We start from the raw sequence: 18,775 nt of genomic DNA on the forward strand, positions 1-18,775 counted from the left end.
TACCAGCCCCTCCCTAAGGAACCTTTAGAGAAAGCACCCGCCCCTATCCTAGGTGTTCTTCTCCATGGAAACCAGCACTACCTGACATAGTACATGCTTATTTATTTATTTATTTATTTTCTCAACTACTTCCCTCATTAGGAAAAGGGCAGGGGGGGGCGGGGGAGGGGAGAGCGGCTCAAGAGGGTGGGGAGAAACTTTATCCTCACCTTTAGGAACAGGAGCTCTTTTCCTATTTATTGAATAGAGTACTTCATTTAATCAGGGCTTTCTGCCTACCTAGTGTGGCGGGAGAGTTCAGTGATCCACAAAGTGCTTGAGGTCTCCTTCCGTGTGGCACTTATAGCCCAGAGGAAAAGATAGGGTTCATTCGGTAGGTACAAAGATATAGAAGTCATTTCGGACAGCACCAAGTGCCAGGAACCATCAGTAGAGAGAATGCTACCACCATTGTAAGAGCAAAGAATAGCAGAGCTGATCTGTAGGGGAGTGCTGGTGATCAAGAAGGGCTTCTCTGATGAGGGGATATTTTCATTCTAAAGAAAGGAAATGTGGGCCAGGTGCTGGTGGCTCTCCCTATAATCCTAGCTACTGAGGATAGTGGTTCAAAGCCAGCTGGGGCAGGAAAGTCCATGACTCTTTTTTTTTGGGGGGGGGGTCCGGTCGTGGGGCCTGAACTCTGGGCCTGGGCACTGTCCCTCAGCTCTTCAGCTCAAGGCTAGCGCTCTACCACTTGAGCCACAGAGCCACTTCCAGCTTTATGTGGTGCTGAGGAATCAAACCCAGGGCCTCGAGCATGCAAGGCAAGCGTTCTACCACTGAGCCATCTTCCCAGCCCCCCATCCATGACTCTTTTTATCTCCAATAAACCACCAGAAAATCAGAAGTGGTACTGTGGCTTAAGTAGTAGCCTTGAGCTGAAGAACTGAGGGACAGTGCCCAGGCCCAGAGTTCAAGCCCCATGACTGACAAAAATAAAATAAAATAAAAAATAAAAAAAAAGGAAATGTGGTAGTAAACCACACAGGGGGCGGGGTGGGGGGCAGGAATGGACTGTTCCAAGGTGAAGAGGGGAGTCTGCAATAGGGAAGAGCCTTGCCAGGTAGAGTTACAGGCAGCTGGCCCTTGTGTCAGAAGCAGAACACTCATGGGTTCTAGAAGTGTCTCTGGCCATGGTATCAGAGAGTCATCAGGACAAAAGGCAAGAGTTCACAGGAGAGCTATTGCTGCCAGGTACAGTGCAAAAGGCAGGTGACCACAGCAATGGCAGTAGTCATACTCATTAGTATTGTTGCTTCCAAAAAGCAAACAAACCCAGAAACTAACAAGTGTTGGCAAGGGTGTAGCTACAAATTGTGATTTTTGTGCATTATTGGTAGGAATGGAAAGTAGGAATATTAAATACTACATCTACTGTATGAAGTACCAAAAAAAGCAAATCATAGACTTATCATAGAATCCATCAGTTCTATTTCTAGATATATACCCCAAACAATTAGATGAAGGGATTCAAATAGACTTACACTTCAATGTTCATATAGCATGTTCACAATAGCTAGAATATGGAAGCAACCCAAAATATACACTCATAAAGAAATGGATAAGCAAAACATGTAATATAGCAGGCTGGGGTTGATGGCTTACAGTTGTAATCTCCTCTACTCAGAAGGTGGAGTTCAGGACACCAAATTTAAGGCCAACAGGGCACCAGTGGTTCACACCTGTAATCCTAACTACTTAGGAGACTGAGATCTAAGGATCATGATTCAAAGCCAGCATGGAGAGAAAAGTCTCTGTGAAACTCTTTTTTTTTTTTTTGGGGGGGGGGTGTCCAGTCATGGGGCCTGAACTCTGGGCCTGGGCGCTGTCCCTCAGCTCTTCAGCTCAAGGCTAGCACTCTACCACTTGAGCCACAGCGCCACTTCCGGCTTTTTTCTTTTCTGCTTATGTGGTGCTGAGGAATCGAACTCAGGGCCTCAGGCATGCAAGGCAAGCGCTCTACCACTGAGCCACCTTCCCAGCCTTCTGTGAAACTCTTATCTCCAATTAAACATTCAAAAACTGGAAGTTGAGCTGTGGCTCAAAATGGTAGAGCTCTAGCCTTGAGCAAAAGAGCTCAGAGACAGCGCCCAGGCCCTGAGTTCAAGCCCCATGACAAAAAAAAAAAAGGTTCAAGGCCAGTCTGGGCAAAAAGTTTGCAAGACCCCCACCTCAATAGATAAGCTGGGCATGATGATATATGTGTCTGTGATCCTACCTAGGCAGGACACATACATAGAAGGATCATGTCCTGAGCTGAGTCAAAAACATGAGACTCTACCTAAAAAATAAATAAAGCAAAAAAGAGATGAGTGTGTGGCTCAAGTGGTAGAGCACCTGCCCAGAAAGCTCAAGGCCCTGAGAGCAAACCATTCCCTCCAAAAACAGTGTATAGATACCATGCAATATTATTTAGCCTCAAAAAGGAAGAAGATATCTGCTGGCTGTGACAGTTCACACCTGTAATCTCAGCACTGAGGAGGCAGAGGCAAGAGGATGTAGAGTTCTAGATCAGCCTGGACTACATAGCAAGACTATGTGCCAGGCACTAGTGGCTCATATCTGTAATCCTAACTACTGAGGAGGCTGAGATCTGAGAATCATGGTTCAAAGCCAGCCCAGGCAGGAAAGTCCAGAGACTCTTATCCCCAATTAACCCCCAGAAAACTGGAAGTAGAGCTGTGGCTCAAAGTGGTAGACTGCTAGCCTTGAGCAAAAAAACTCAGGGATAGCATCCAGCCTCTGAGTTCAAGACCCAAAACCTACCAAAAGAAAAAGAAAAAGAAAAAACAAAGACAAGAAAAGGCATTCCTGTCACTTGCTTCCCCATAGATGAACAAAATAAATGAAGTAAGCCACGCCCCAAAGAATACCATATGATTCTATTCATATGGGTTATCTAGAGTCATCAATTTCAGAGACATAGATAGTGTTTGCCAGGAGCTGTGGTGAAGGAGGAAATTGGAGTTGTTGTTTGATAGAGTTTCAGTTTGAGAAGATGAAAGCATTCTGTGGACAGAAGTGGAGATGGCTACCCATAATACAAATATATCCAATGCCATAAAACCATTAAAAGGGTTAAAGTAGCATGTTTTATGTCCTATATGTTTTACCACCATTTTTAAAAAGGAAAAATGGGCAGAGAGTGATGAGGCAGGGCACAAGGAGTGTTCAGTGTGACGCATCACAAGGCTTTGTTGGGGAGGATACCTACAAAGTAAGGAGGGGGTCACTGAACTAGCCAAGGGATGTACTGGGAAGTGGGCAGGAAAACTGTTTGGAAGATCTGAGTGGGTTGGGGTGAGGGGAAGGTGTGTTAGACACAAAGGACTCCTTCAGGGCTTGACTATCAGTTTTGTCTTTGCCCTGTTGTAGGCTTAGTGGCTTGATCCCAGTAGTGGCTGGAGGTAGGGAGAAATATGGAGGGAAGCCCCCAGGCAGTTAGGGAGCCAAAGCAGGTGTGCTGATAGGCACTGCAGCAGGAGGTAGAGAGAAACTAATGGAGAAATTTTCTTGGATTTGGTAATTGAGAGGGCATGGAGGACTCCCAGGTTCTGGCAAGGGTACTAGTAGTGCCATTCAGGGAGCCAAATGACCCAGGAGAGAAGCGGGTCTGTAGGGGTAGAGTATAGCCAAGTCAATCTTGAGCAGATTTGAATTTGGAAAGCCCATTAGAAATCCAAGGGAGACAGCCAGGAGACACACAGGATGAGCCAGGAGCTCTGGAGAAGAAGTCTGGCCTGAACAGTAGCCTGGGGAGTCTTTAACATATGGAATTTAGATTCAAGCACGCGGGGGGGTGGGGGGGGGGAGTTAAGAGGACCCTGGCATAGCACATGAGCAAGAAGACCTCCAGACATGGTGTTGAACATCCACCTCAGCTCAGCTCAAGGTTCCCATTCTCCCTACCTCTACCTCTCCAGGCTTTCTTCCTTCCACCTGTCTTTTCTTCCTGTTACCTTTTAAGGATTCTTTCTCTCCAGCCTCTTCTTAAAATTTTATTAGTCAGGCTATTGCTGACTGACACAATATTACATAACACACAGCCCCCCAGATCTCAGGGCCTTAGAATAAAATCTCCTTATTTCTCCCTATCAGGTCTGAAGTCAACTGGCAGCTCAAGGCTGCCCAGTGGGTCTCCTAGTCTAAGAACCAAGAGCTGCCTAACCTTCCTTCAGAAGAAAAGGAGCAACTGAGACCACTCTGACTCTCACATCACATGACCAAGCCCCACATCATGGGTGGGAAGGAGGATGAAGACTTTCAAAGGGTAATGCAATTGTCCACAATTCCATTCCTCCCACACTCTTCCTGTCTCTGAACAAGTTTACCCACAGGTAGGCACCCCGAACCTCAACAAGGATGGTGCTTGAATGCATCCTACCAGCCCCAATCTCTTTTCTCAGCACCACAGCCATATTTGTTTTGTTACAGGGTATGGCTATTACATGTCCACCAGAAGTCCATGTGTTTGGAATTGGATTCATTATTTTTCTCCATCCCATTCTTGTAGTCCATCTCCCTCACTGTATATGGCATCAATTAACAATCAGGCTCTGCTCCTCCTCTTCTTCACCTTGGCCAGGGACAAGGCTGATCAGCTGGACCTAGTGGTCATCTGTGTCTGTCCACTCTTCCCACGGTCCCTCTCCCTGCTTCAGGCTAGCCTGGGATCATTGTAAATCCCTCAAATGCTTTTTCAATCTTCAGAGCACAGCTCATTTCCTCTGCCCTCCCCTTCCAGCTGGAGGCATGTGTTCAAGGCCACAACTGTGACTCTGTCATGTTCCTGTTCAAGATTCTTCAGTGGCTCTCCATCACATGCAAGACGAAGTCCAAATTCCCTAGCGTAAGTTGATCGTGTAGTCCATGGCCTGCCAGAGATCATTGTCAATACTGGGATGAGGGGATGAACAGAAGAGCTTTGGTCCTCACTCCCTGGGATGTGACAGCCTACAGGGACACAGACAGCTCTCTCAGTACAAACTATCTACTGTGATGGAGCTTGTGGAGGATCACACAGACCCTTTGGGCACAATGCAAGGTATCACTGGAATCTGGGGGTGAGGGAGGCAGCCCGTAGAAGGGGAACTTCCCTAGATTGTCATGGAGATGATGACCCCTCCAAGGCGGATGCTGGAGACAGCATTTCAAGGAGCACCAACAGGTAGAATAGAGGAGCCCATGACAGAGACAGGAAGATGGCTGGGGAAGGGTCAGTGGCTGGTATTGGGAAGGGGAGAGGAGAGCGAGGTAAGAAAGGCAGCCCAGGGAAGATAGCATTGGAGGAGAGAGCTACAGAGAGCATGACACAGCTTTTGGAAACACTCTGGGAAGGATGAGGCCAACCTGGTGAAAGTAGTGTTGGGGAATTCCAGGTGGCAAAAACCAGTCCTTGGTGGCAGAAGAGTAGAAAAAAGTGAGCAGCAGCTAGGAGCTGGGAGCTCACACCTGTACTTCTTGCTGATCAGGAGGCTGAGAGGTAAGGATCTCAGTTTGAAGCCAGCCTGGGCCCATAAATCTGAGAGATTCGTATGTCCAATTAACCAGCAAAAAGCTGAGTGGAGGTGTGGTTCAAGTGGTAGTGTGCCAGCCTAAAGCAGAAAAAGCCAAGGGAGGGCATGAGGCCCTAAGTTCAAACTCTAGTACCAGAAGAAGAGGAGGAGGAGGAAGAAGAGAAGGAGGAGGGGGAGAGGGAGAGGAGGAAGAGGGCAGCAAGAGTAGGCAACTCTTCCAAGAAGATTGTCCATGAAGCAGGAATATGCAGGCCAGTCCCCAAGGGAAGCAACTGTGCTGTGCTAGGCTGAAGAAGAGACAAGAACCTGTATAAACAGATTTGCAGGCTCTGGGAAAGAGGGAGAGACTGAGTGTACTAGAAAGGGGCAGAGGATGGTGTTGGCTTGAAGAAGGGAAGGGACCCCACACAGGTATAGGCACACACATGAACAGCCTCAAGCCCACACCCTCCAGGGGTGCCTAGTTCTCAGCAGGCAGGCTTAACACTGAAGTTTAAAGGAAGAGTAGTCATTTTCTAGCCCTGCCAGGGTAAAGTGGTACCATGCAAAGTATTGCCATGAATCTAAGGCCTAGAGGCATGAGTTAGCCACCAAGTTAGAGTTATTGGGTGCTTCTACAGGGTGGCGCCTTGGCACAGGAGGGCAAAGTAGAAAAGATGAGGAGGCCAGAGAGTGGACCCTATGCTTTTTACAGCTTCTACACTTGGACTCTGTGGTTTTGGGGTCCAGCCTGGGTACCAATGGAAGCTGAGGACTGTTTTCTATCTGCCTATGCAGCCCAGTACCAAGCTTCTGTGTGTGTTGACTAGATCCAGGTTTTGTGGCAAAAACCTGGCAGGATAATCTTGTCCCAAGGGTGTTTTGGAGATTGCATGGTTCCTTCAAGTAATTCCTGCCACCATATATGCATGTGGTATAGGGTGGGGCTATGGAGTCAGCCCCAGGGACCCAGGGAGTGCTCTCTAGAGGCTGGTCTTGGCCCTTCTACCTGCCTCCTGTGGAGATCCAGCCCCCACCCTACCCCTGTGGTAGGTGGAGGGCTCCAGAGACCACAACTCGAGCTCTGTGCCAGTCAGCGCCCTCTGGCCCTCGCTATCTGGGGCACCCAAAGCAGAGCTCACAGGCTCCTTCTCTGACTCCCGTTCCCGTTTCCACGGAAACAGACATCGGCAAACGTCAAAGTTCCAGCTTTCACACAGGTCTCTTCCAAAAGTTCATCTCACATGATTTTTATACAACAGCATTGTAAGGGTGGCGGCAGTGTCTTTAGGACACATTCCATCCTTTGCCTAACCCAAAGATCCTGGCTCCCAGGCTCCCAGTTCAGGGATGTGTCCTTTAGCTGAGGCTGGCCTCCTTCCCAAAGACCCATTCCATCCAAGACACCCTGTGTCTTGGGCCTCCGTTTATCCCTGAAGCAACAGCATCCGAAGTCAACAAATGCTAGCAGCTCAGGGAAAGAGGCCCAGAACAAGGGTCCTGGGCATGACAAGCAAAGCTGGTAGTGCCCACAGCCTCTAAGGCTTCCTCTTCCAATGCTGATGTCACTGGAACCTTCCAAACTCACTTCCTGGTCATTAAGGTCTCAGGATCTGCCTCAGAGGACACTGGAGTTGGAAATGAGAGTGCGTAGGTCACCCACAGACACTAGTCTGAGGGCACAGAGCAGACAGGCAGGAAAAGAGCTTCTCCTCAAGGACTCTGCCCTTCTCTGCTTCTGGAATGCTGTCCCGGGGCTCCTGCTCTTGGCTCCATCTTCCTGTGGCTCTTAGTTGGAATGGCTAGCCTTGCTCTTCTTATCTCTGCACACCTATCAGCCTGTGCCTCCTCTATCTCTACCTCTGGGTCTCTTCTCTGACCTCTTTCCTCTTTGTCTCTTTCTGTGGGCTCCTCTCTGCATTTTTTTAGCCTGGCTCTAGATCTCTCTATTCTCCAGTCCCATGAGAACAGAGATCCACCTGTTTGGGCCATTGCTGCATTCTCACTGCCTAGAATGGCACTGGCACCTGATAGAAGCCCAACAACTGTGTGGAATGAATTCTCTGTCTCTGTCTCCTCCCCTCCCCTTCCTGCACAGCTCTGTCCTCTCTCTGCCCTCCCTCTTGCCTTCATCTGCTGTTTGTGGATCTTTCAACTCTTCTCCTTTTCTATCTTTTACCTCCTTTGCTCAGTTTTTCTTATTCTCTCCCTTACCTTACTGCTCTACCTGTCACCGCTGGCATCTCTCTCTCTCTCTCTCTCTCTCTCTCTCTCACACACACACACACACACACACACACACACACACACACACACACACACGTACCACACAACACCACACCATCTGTAACATTCTTTTCTGTAAATATTTCCTAGGTTGAACCTTCATGTCAGCCTTTAGAGAGCAGCCACACATAACCCCATTAAACATAGGACCAGGCATAGGACAGCTCACAAGAAAGCTGGCTCTGAGTCACAAATTTCCTCTGTTCAATACCCCAGGACCCCAGGGACAAGAGACTGCCCCTTCCTATAATCTGCCCCGTGAAAACCTTCTGAGAGCAGCCACACATCGCCTGCTGTGGCACTGGTCACCATGGATTTTTTTCAGAGACCAAAGCTTCTTCTCTGAAGGTTAGGGGAGGTGAAGGGCTTTGCTCCAGGCAGAGGAGTCTTAAGTTCCTAGGAGGTGAGGCAGTAGTATTTGGGGGAGATCAGAGAGAGAGCTTCCATACCCTAGGTGTCATCCTATAGACAGCCCTCTCTAACTGACAGCCAGCCAAGTATAGCAGTGGATATAGAATACAGAAAAAAAGCTTGCTTCAAGCCCAGCTCCAGCCTTTACCACTGTGCTTTCTTGGGCAAAGTATTTACCTTCTCTGAGCCTTAGTCTCCTCATTTGGAAAAAAAGGATCATGATGCCATCCTTCTTCAATGAGATATGGCAAGGTGGAGAAAGCATTGCATACCAAATCAGTTTCATTTCTCTTGTCAGTGTTTAAGGCCAGAGAAAATGGAGCAAAAATGTATTAAATACCTGCAATATGGCAGGCCCGGGTCTAGGACCAAAGGTTGGTATTAGGCGGTAGCTAAATTTCCTAGCTTTGGGATCAGCAAAGCCTGTACTACCATGCCATTGCTCTGCAAACCTTAGCTTCCTTGTCTGTAAAATGAGGGTCATCACACCAACTCCTTGAGTTTATGGTGGATTAAGTGGGTAATAGCTATTATGTGCTTGGTCAAGTGCCCAGTGATGTGTGATCAGGAAATGGTAGATGACACTCATTTACCAAATGTTATCTTACTGTCACAGTGAGGCTAAATGTAGGGGACATGTCACCCACTCTCCAGGGGAGGAAGCTAAGACTTGAAGGGAAAGGGTGGTTTTACTGGGTCACCAGCTAGCAGGAGGCAAGGTTAGGAGTAGAATTTGCACATCCCGACCCTAGCCTCTTACTCAACATCACCCTTGTTTTAAACTTTTCTTCCCTCCTACACCCTCCCCATCCCCAGCCCAGAAACCCATGTCCTAGACATAGGCCCATGCTGACTCTGGGTAGGCAATGATGTTGTTGCAAGAGGAAGACCCTTACCTTGGCAGGCTTAATACCTGGGCCCATCCCAGACAAGCCACGTTCTTCCTACCCTAAACTTGACATGGAACCAGAAATGATGAGGCAGAAACACACAGAGCCAATAACCAGGAATGGTACACTTGAAACCCCTCAACGAGAGTGTCGGCTAATTATCTCCAGTGACAAGTTATTCATGAATGTGGTTCATCTTGCAACTGATATGAAAACAGAAATAGGCAGGGTGGCACCCCACTGGCTGGAGGGAGTTCACATGATTATCCTGGGCACAGGGAGGAAACTCTCTGCCCAGAACAGCTAGGTGCCAGGCCCATCTGGAACCCGCTGGACTCCAAAATCAAGTCCTCCAGATGACTTGAGGTCAAGGTCAAACTTGGTGGACAAATTTGCAGTGGGAGGACCCAGTTCAGCCACATCTGGTATACCTATGCTCCATTTTGTCCTCTAACTGGCTCTGCTCCAATGACAGGGTAAAGGACTGCTAACCAAGACACCTGGGGTTGTTGAAGCAGGGGATAGGGAGTGCTGGGCTATAGGAAAAGGGCAGGAAGAAAGATCACCAGCAGGGTTCCTGACTGATGGCAGGACCTGATAACACTAATCTCCTTCCACTTTCAGTATCTGCTTGGCGTTTTTCCAACTTGTCAAAGCTGTGAGTCACTTTTGAATTTGGAAGGATTTCCACACCTAGATGTTGGGTGCTTGGGAGATGCCAAAGCAAATAGAGATCCAATAGTGAGGTACCTGGTTAGGTCTAAGCAAGGTCTTGGGGAAGTGCTCTAGGTAAGACACCATTACTTCTTGGAAAATAAACTGTTTTCGGTGCAGCAAGCTCCTCCGTTAGGCATTTGTTTACTCCTGCCACTCTGCAAACATAATCCCACTTTTAAAGAGCTTGCAGCCCAGGCATTGTGCTCAAGGCTAGTTACAGAGAAGAAAACAGGTTGACCAAGCAAATAAAAAGAGAGTAAAAATGAACTAGAGATCTGCTGTGAATGAGTGCTAGATGAAGCTATAAGCTTCCCGCTGGCCTAAGTAAAAAGGGAAACATGATCATATATGAAGCTCTTAACAGAAAGAGAATAGAAAATAATGTTCATTGAGTAAAATTTCAGGATTCTTAATATGCACAATCTCACTTCCTTCCTAAAATTTATGCCAATAAGCCATTTTATTCCCATTCCCTGGGAAGGAACCGATGTTACAGTGGATACTCTGGCATATACTCTGTACTCAGCGAAGACCAATACATGTATCAGCTTCTGGGAATATTGGTTGCAGACAGTTTACACTTGATGCTAGGTGACCAACTGAGGGGCCTTCTGGCATTGCTATGCTTGACTTTCATGACACATAAGCAAGCAAAGCACTTGTAGCCTGAGCAAAGCATATTGAGTTGGACTCAGATCCTTCAGGATTAAAGGTTTGGGTCTCTACCAGGCAAACTGCCCACTCAGAAGGAATGTGACCAAAGGTAAGGGACGTGTCCACTAGGGCCGAAAGAGTCTGACAATGAGATAACAAGAATCAATGACCACTCCCACCATTTTGGTGGTTGATTACAGTTAAGAATCTCACAGAGGGGCTGGGAAGGTGGCTCAGTGGTAGAGTACTTGCCTTGCATGCATGAGGCCCTGGGTTTGATTCCTCAGCACTACATAAGCAAAAAGAAAAAAAACTGGAAGTGGCACTGTTGAAGAGCTGAGGGACAGCGCCCAGGCCTAGAGTTCAGGCCCCACAACCGGACCCAAAAAAAAAAAAAAAAAGAATCTGACAGACTTTTCTGCTCAAGCTGGCTTTGAGCTGTGATCCTCAGTTCTCAGCTTCCTGATTAGCAAAGATCACAGGCATAAACTACCAGTGCCTACTATAAGACCAACTTTCGGAAGCCAGTGCTGTGGCTCACCTCACTAGCCCTTTGTCCTTAAAGTTCACAGAAGCAAACTCAAAAAGAAACCTGGAGAAGTAATGCCAGATGGGTCACTTCACAAGAACAAATGGAGAAGGGCAATACAAAGAGTAGACAGTAGTGGGCCCTCTGTCCTCCACCTACATTCCCCCTTCAAGGCTGACTACCCACCCATGCATCCTGAGCTGCTTGGTATGCCCGCTATAGGTGGCTCACACCTGTCTCTCCCAGGGAATTTTCTGGTTGCAGTGGTTCTTGTCCAGGTCTCCCTGCGTAGCTTCCATGCCCCAGGGCTAGTGTGGAGTTGCAATGCCAGCCGCCATCTTTCTCTAACTGGGGACATCCCTGAAGAGCCACCCAGGGCTAACTAACTTTGGGAATAGGTGAGACCTTGAGTGTAGCCATTGCAAGTTAGCGTTTGCCTCTGCCCAAGCCTGCCTCCTTACCATTCTTAAAACTCTAGTGGTGTAGCAATGAAGCAGAGATGTTGTTAGACTTGTTCAAAATAATAGTGCAGACATACTTCCCCACTGTGTCCTGGAGGTAATTTCCCAATGTTAACAAATGTTTCTTGCATTAAACTTAAAGTTTTAATTTAGCCAACATGTTTCACATGTATGTACTTTATGTAAAAGAAATTCCCTTTATTCTCAGATACTATTGTTGCATGACCAACCACCCAAACTTAGTGGTGTAAACAACAGCTGTTGGATGCTGCTTAGGGACTCCTTGGACCTTGAACAAGGCCTGGCAAGGAGGGTTATTCTTTGCCTCAGACTCCCAGACCTCAGAGCCAGATTCTCCCAGAAGCCTCTGCTTTCACATATCTGCTGCCTGGATTGGGCTGTCCTTAATCTGGGATCATAGTTTCTCCAAGGCACTCGGGCAATTCCCTGCACATCAGCTGTTCTTCAAGGAAGAGTCTTGATGAGTATTCCCAGAAATCAGGTGGAAGTTGCATGAACTTTTATGACCTGGCCTCAGAAGTCACATATTGTCACTTCTGCAGTACTCTTAGTGCCAACAGAGTCCTACCTAGGTATCAAGGGAGGGAACAGAGAACACCCCTTCCCACCCCATACAGATCCCTTTGCCAACTTTCTCCTCTACACTTGTTATTTATTTATATGAGGCTCTAGGTTGGTCCTGAATTCTTGGACTCAGGGGATTCTCCTCCTGCAGCAGCTAAGATTGACAGTCTAAGCCACTGTGGCCAGCAGCCATCTTTTAAAAATAAAAATAAAAAAAGGAAAGGAAAATAAAAGGAAATAAAACTTGGTAAAAGCAAATAGAAGAGTAGAAATGGGGAGGATAAAACATCACATTTAGGGATTTATCATAGCGAAGTGATGTGACATCTAAATTTTGTATAAGAGAAAGTTTACTGTAACATAGTTTATAATGCTTAAAGCCTGAAAGCAATCTAAATGTCAATCCACAGGATTGAATCATATCAGTATCATCAAATACCATGTAGGTCTTTGCTTTGTCTTTTTAGTTTGCTTTGTTTCGTTTGGGACAGGATCTCATTGCATAGCTCAGGTTGGCCTTGAATGCAAGATCCTCTTATCTCTGCCTCCTCAGTACTTGCACAACTGCATTCAGTTTAAAGTTATATATGTGTGTATGTGTGTATGTATGTGTATGTATGTACGTACGTATGTACTTATACGTATTCATTTAAATTGCAAAATCATTCAAAACCCCATGTGGGCGTGGGCATGTCAGTTATAGTCTGGTGGGACAGACAGACTTAAGAGGAGGGATGTTGCTCTTTGGCAACATTTAAAGGAGATAACAGGCGAAGACTTTTTTTGTATGTTTGTTTTGTGCCAGTACTGGGGCTTGAATTCAGGTCCTGGCCACTGTCCCTTAGCATTTTCGTTTAAAGCTAGTGCTCTATTTGAGCCACAGTGTTCATTTCTGTCTTTTTGTTGGTTAATTGAAGATTAAAAAAAAATCTCAAGGACTTTCCTGTCCAGTCTGGCTTTGCATAGAAATCTTAAGATCTCAGTCTCCTGGGTAGCTAGGATTGCAGGCATGAGCCACAGACATGTGGCCATAGTTGAGTTTGAAAACGTTAATTAGATATGTATTCATGATGGTGGGTGTCCAGCATCCTCTCCACCAGTCCTAATCTCAGGTAGGCTTAGCAGGCCTGAGTGAGGGAAGGCTGAGAAGTTTCTGAGCACTTCAGAGGATCTCCTTTCCCTGGGGTGAATGTGGTCATGTCTGGTGAGAAATTTGAATCTGCTGCCATGGTCTTCTAAACCAGAGACAATCCATCTTTAGAGCGAATCTGCCCCCCAGGGTGGCAGAGACAAGAGACAAAAAGAGCTGGTTCCTCCACATTTTTGAGCTACTGATTGTCTGGAGCCTGGGGCTCCTCTTGCCTTCTCCACAAGCAAGATAGTGCATTTCCTGATGGTTTCAAACCAGTTTGGGTCAGGGTAGTCTGCTCCTTGCAGCTAACTACTGTAATATATATATATATATATATTTATATTTATATTTATATTTATTTATATTTATATTTATTTATTTATTTATTTATTTATTTATTTATTTATATTTATATATATTTTTATTTATTTATTTATTTATTTATTTCAAGCCCAGACACAGAGCAGCCAGGTATAGTGATACATACTTTTACTCCAAGCAACTTGGGAAGCAGAGACAAGAGAATAGAGGTGGAGGCCAGCCCAAACAAGAAAAGTTCATGAGACCCTATCTCAACACACACATGTAAACCAGGTACTTTCATACCTGTGATCTAGCTACTCAGGAAGCTGAGATCTGAGGATCACAGTTCAAAGACAACCCAGACAGAAAAGTTCATGAGACTTATGTCCAGCTAACCAGCAAAAAGATAGAAATGGAGCTGTGGCTCAAATGGTAGAGTGCCAGCCCTGAGCAAAAATGCAAAGGAATAGCACCCAGGCCCTGAATTCAAGCCCAGGATTGGCACAACACACACACACACACACACACACACACACACACACACACACACACACACACACACACACACACGTTTAAGCAGGAATATGATGCATTTAAACAACTCTTAGGAAAATCACATAGTAGCTGGGAATGTGAATGAGTGGGAGTCAGCAAGCACAGGCGGCCAGTTAGAAGACAGATGTTTAGGTGAAGGAGACATGTTTGGCAGGGCCAATAAGATGGAGAGCAGGGGAGAGTCACAAAACACTAAATTGGCTGAGTTGCCAGGTTAGGTAAACAGCTGACTGGGGTAGGAGGGGAAAAGAGATGAAAGTCCATCATGAGTTGAGGCTTGGGCACCTGGGAGAGAGTGGCAATATGCACTAAGAAAGGAACCACGATGGATGGAGAAATATGCAGCCAGCAAAGACATCAGTCAGGAACTGGTGTGATCGAGGTGCCCAACACTGGTACAGGGAACCCCACCAGAGGACTCACACCCCTGCTTCCCTTCTTCTGGTGACCCTCTGAGTGTGCTTTGGTCGCTACCCCATTCTTGGATATTCATCTGTCTGACCAGAGGCCACACCAGATTCTCCTTGGAATCTGAATCTTGCCCTGGTTCACAGGGTGATGGGTTCATCCTATCACCTTGGGATTATGCCTTAGCTTTGCCTACCAGACTTAGGGAGAGGTGTGCCTCCACCAAGTGAGGAGAGAGAAATCAGGGGAGAGAGAAACAGATAAAGGAACTCTTACAGCATTTTCAAGTCAGATGCTCCAGTCCATGGGAACCTTCTAAGGAAGATAGCCCAAGTCTCAGAGCAGTGGCCCCACTGGACAAGTGAGGATGTATACCTTACTTTTCTGGGTTGCCCACATGAATGTCCAGCAGGGACATACAGATACCTCAGGTGGCAGCATCAGCAAAGCCAGAGCAGGTAGTGAGAGACAGCCATTCTCCTCATTTTGAAATGAAGCACTGCCAGGGCACATGAGGATAAAATCCAAACTAAAAACAGACTGGAGGCATGGCTCAAGTGGTAGAGAGCATGCCTAGCAAGTAAGAGGTCTTGAGTCCAAACCAAAGAACCATCAAAACAAAACAACCACCATAGTGGTAGTAGAGGGGCGCTGAGAGATGAAGCCCAGGGACCTCTGACCAAGGCCTGGAAAAAGCCATGTGCGAGCGCCTGCCACCTGAACTCCTGAGCTATCCCTGCCTTTCTAAGGCCTGAGGTTCAGCTTTCCTCGCTATTCTGTAAGGACTGATACTGTAATAGTTCCTTCTGATGGATTCCTTTTGAACTCACAGTAGTCATAGTCAATTTCTTTCTTCTTTATTTTTATTTCTCTTTCTTTCTTTCTTTCTTTTTCTTTTTGTGGGTTGTGGGGCTTGAACTTTGGGCCTGGGTGCTGTCCTTGAGCTCTTCAAGCTCAAGGCGAGCACTACTCTACCACTTGAGCCACATCACCACTTCCGGTTTTCTGGTGGTTAAATGGAGATAAGAGTCTCACAGACTTTCCTGCCCAGGCTGGCTTTGAACTGTGATCCTCACATCTCAGCCTCCTGAGTAGCTAGCATTACAGATATGAGCCACTGGCGCCCAGCTACCATAGTCAATCTCTATTGCTAAAAACTCAAAAACAAAAAGCTAATGGATGCAGCTTGGTAACTCAGAATGAGCTCTAAAATTGTTGGAGAGCGTGAGGGGTGCGGCTCAACCGTGCAGTGTGTGCTTAGCATGTATAATGCCCTGGATTCAACCCCCAGTTTAAAAAAAACCCACAAATTAACTGTAAAAACAAACAAACAAAACGTTTTTATGGGGTGCTGATGGCTCACACCTGTAATCCTAGCTATTCAAGAGGCTGAGATTTGAGGATCAAGGTCTGAAGCCAGCCCAGGCAGGAAAGTCCATGAGACTCATATCTCTATCCACCAAAAAATGAGAAGTAAAGCTGTGTCTCAAGTGCTAGAGTGTTATTTTTTTGAGCCAAAAAGCTCAGGGACAGTGCCCAGGCCCTATGTTCAAGCCCTGGTACCAGCACAATAAATAAATAAGTACACATACATAGTATATATACATAGTATATATATATATATATTTATACAGGGAAGGGGAAACAAAGAGGAGGCAACAATGCTTGATGAATAATGTACTCATTTTCTTGCCGATGTAATTGTAACTCCTCTGTACAGTATTATCACAATTAAAATAAATAAATAAATAAAAATAAGTATTTATACAAGTACATAAATAAGGTTTTATTTTTCTGGTACTACGGCTTGAATTCAGGGTCTTGTGCTCTTGATTGTCTTTTTTTTCCTTTTGGTTGGTCTCTACCACTTGATCCACATCTCCAATTCAGCACTATTTTTTTGGTGGGTCATGGGCAGTGTCTCTGAGCTCTTTTGCTCAAGGCTAGTACTCTACCACTTTGAGCCATAACACTATTTCCTGTTTTGTTTTTGTTTTGTTTCTGGTAGTTAATTGGAGATAAGAGTCTCACAGATTTTCCTGCCTGGGCTGGCTTTGAACTATGATACTCAGATCTCAGCCTCCTGAGTAGCTAGGGTTACAGATATGAGCCACCAGCACCCAGCTAATACAGCATTTGCTAGCTTTGAGCTGCAATTCTCAGATTTCATCCTTACCACCAGTATCCAGCTTTTTAGTTTACATTTTCTTGGTGCTAGGAATTGAACCCAGGGCCTTATATATGTAGGAAAGAGCTATCACTGAACTTCCTCCTCTGCCCCGAGAGAAGTTTACTATGACGAACCACATCCATGCCAAGCAATAAGGCAAAAGCAGACAGAAACAGGCAAAAGCAGACAGAAACATGGAGACCTGCTATCCTACCACATTGGAAACCTTTTGCATTCTGTGCAGGATGGTTAAGTGTGAGTGTGGAAGTGGGCTTTGTTACAGAAAAGGGAGTAACACAGTAACCAGTCCCGGTTGCCATGTTTCTGGCTACTGCTTGGATTGACCTGGTACAAGCCTTTCTGAAAGGCAGGCTGGCAACCTGTGTCAAGAGTGTTTGTTCTGGGCTGGGAAGGTGGCTCAGTGGTAGAGTACTTGCCTCACATGCATGAGGCCCTAGGTTTGATTCCTCAGCAACGCATAAGCAGAAAAAAGCCAGAAGTGACACTATGGCTCAAGTGGTAGGGCACTAGCCTTGAGCTGAAGAGCTGAGGGACAGTGCCCAGGCCCAGAGTTTAGCCCCCACAACCGACAAAAAAAAAAAAAAAAGTGTTTATTCTTTGGTTCTGGGAATTAAACCTGAATAAATAGCCAGATGTGAATATCTACATAGTAGAAAGTTTATTGGAGCAAAATCAATAAGAAACATTAAACCGATATAATCTAGATAGGTTACAAATAGATCATTAAGAATCCATCCTTCTTAACAGTCATATCAGGAAATATTTAAACCCATTAACAGCAGTGTTTTTCATTGAAACTACTACATAAAAACAGAGAAACATCTAGGCATAAGCAAGAACTTGCTAGCCTGGTGCTGGTGACTCACACCTGTAATCCTAGCAACTCAGGAGACAGAGATCTGAGGATTGCAGGGCAGGAAAGTCTGTGAGACTCTTATCTCCAATAAACTATCAAAAAAAAAAAAAAAAAAAGCTGGAAGTGAAGCTTTGGCTCAATTGGTAAAGCACTCTCCTTTCAGCAAAAGAAGTTTGAGGATAGTTCCCAGGACCAGAGTTTGAGCCCCTGGACCAGCACCTAAGAAAAAGAAGAAGAAGAAGAAGGGGCCGGGCGCTGGTGGCTCACGCCTGTAATCCTAGCTACTCAGGAGGCTGAGATCTGAGGATCGCGGTTCAAAGCCAGCCTGGGCAGGAGAGACTGTGAGACTCCTATCTCCAATAAACCACCAGAAAACCGGAAGTGGCGCTGTAGCTCAAGTGGTAGAGCGCTCGCCTTGAGCTGAAGAGCTGAGGGACAGCACCCAGGCCCAGAGTTCAAGCCCCACGACCGACAAAAAAAAAAAGAAGAAGAAGAAGGAGGAGGAGGAGGGGGGGGGAGGGGGAGGAGGAAAGGGGAAGGAGAAGGGGAATGGGGAGGGGAAGGAGAAGGAGGAGAGGAGGAGGGGGAGGAGGAAGAAGAGGAAAAGGAAGGCAGGAGGAGAAGAGGAGGAGAAGGAGGGGGAGGGGAAGGAGGAGGAAGAGGAAGAGACAACCTACAAAATGGGAGGCAAATTTGCAAATTATTCATTGGACAAAGAATAGAATATGCAAAGAGCTCAAAAAATTAAATAGTAAAAGAACAAATAATTAAACCAATAAATGAGCAATCAAATTGAACAGACAGCTCTCAAAAGAGGAAATGCAAATTGCTAATAAATACATGAAGAAATGGTCAAGATCCTTAGCCATAAAGGAAATGCAAATTCACCAAGAAAACAAACAAGTGTTGGTGAAGATACAGGGAGTGAGATAGGAGGGATGAGGGCACTTATAAACTGTTGATAGGAATGTAGATTGCTGTAGCCACTATGGAAATCAGTGCAGAGGTTCCTCAAAAAAGTGAAAATAGAACTGTATGATGCAGCTATACCATGTTCAGGCATATAGCCAAGGAAATATAAATCAACATACAAGAAAGATACCTAAACAACCATGTTTATAGCAGCACTGTTTACAATAGCCAAGATATGAAACCAGCTTAAATGCCCAATAACCAATGATTTGGTAAAGAAAATGTGATAGATGGATAGATGTGTGTGTGTGTGTGTGTGTGTGTGTGTGTGTGTGTGTGTGTGTGTGTGTG

Source organism: Dipodomys merriami, unplaced genomic scaffold (genome assembly GCF_024711535.1).
Source record: "Dipodomys merriami isolate MVZ:Mamm:240054 unplaced genomic scaffold, mDipMer1.0.p SCAF_34, whole genome shotgun sequence".
In the NCBI taxonomy this organism is placed as follows: Eukaryota; Metazoa; Chordata; class Mammalia; order Rodentia; family Heteromyidae; genus Dipodomys; species Dipodomys merriami.